Raw genomic sequence first — 1,354 nt, 5'->3', positions numbered from 1 at the left:
CTGCTGGGAGCCGGGTGCGAACTCGCGCAGGCAGCGGAGTCCCGCCGCCCCTCTGCCTAATGAGCTGCACCAGGTAGGTTCCCTGTAGATTCCCCGCCCCGGAGCACAGGGAGCGCGCAGCTGCAGGGAGGTTGGGCTGCGTTTTCCTTCTGTCATCACCGCACACGAAGACCCCAGGGGAGGGCGGGTTGACTGGCTGCTGACTTGGAATCTGGCACCGGGGAGGCCTCGGAGGTGTGGAGATTTGCTCTGTGCTTCTTAGGCAGAGCTGATTTTGGTAAACGGCATCTTAAACCAGAAACTGTCTTAACGTGAGTCAGCTTGAGTTCTGATTCCCTCATGGATTCCGACCGTATCTCTTGGTCCTGCACAAATGTCTCAAGGACTCGGGCCGCTTAACTCGTGGGAATAGCACTCTGAGATTGCTGGTTGGGTAGTTTAGCTTTGGGAATAACTACAGGACGATGTTCGCATTCGTTGGTCCTCTTCCGTTCTTCTTATGACGGTTTGCCATAGAAAACTCAGTCTCAGAGTTTGAGCAAACGATTATTTTTAAACTCTGGGGCAGGACTTAAATTCCGGGGAAATCTCCGTATCCTTAAACTGTCTTTCTATAAGTGCAAAATATGAAAATACAAAACAAACCTCCCAAACACCCCCGCCCCCTGCAAAACCACTTAAATAGCTCCTCTAGACATAACTTAGCAGACCTCTCTAAAAATCCTGCCTGTTCACTATTATTAGAGCCACAAATATAACTTTCTCTTTCATTTGTTTGTTCTAAGTTTGTAGGTCTCCCAGAAAAATCCCAAGTCTAATAAAGTAAATTCTCTGAATGTTCTTTTATTATCCATCCTATGATAATGACCATTTGCCTTTGTGCTTAGAGCTGCTGGGAAGAAAGTTACTAAAGCCAGACTGAGAAATGTCACATACAGTATACACACACCTCTTATCTGAAGGCTAGGATAGGGGAAGAATGTCCCTAAGCTTGGCAATGTACTCAGGGCTAAAGGCCAGAAAAAATATCCTTCTTGATGGATACGTCTTGATTTAGTATTGCGGGGCATAGTTATGTTTAAATTTTAAATAGCTTTATTATCTTTCTGGTTATAAATATCCATTGCCGAAACATTAGAAAATACCAAAAAAGTACAAAGGCAAAAATAGATCACCTATCACCCAGAGATAATTGTTATCTTTTTGTTGTGCTTCCTATTACACTTTTCAACATTTATAAGTTCATATATATAGCATATGTTGAAAACAGCCCCATTTTCAGGTCATCAACTTTTTCCACTTAAACGTGGACTTGACATGGATGTCTTTCTTTGTGAAACACAGATTAGGTAAA

This window comes from Aethalodelphis obliquidens, unplaced genomic scaffold, assembly GCF_003676395.1.
Source record: "Aethalodelphis obliquidens isolate GAN/ISIS:26980383/991018 unplaced genomic scaffold, ASM367639v1 scaffold11, whole genome shotgun sequence".
Taxonomy (NCBI): Eukaryota; Metazoa; Chordata; class Mammalia; order Artiodactyla; family Delphinidae; genus Aethalodelphis; species Aethalodelphis obliquidens.
This window is presented reverse-complemented; position numbering follows the sequence as displayed.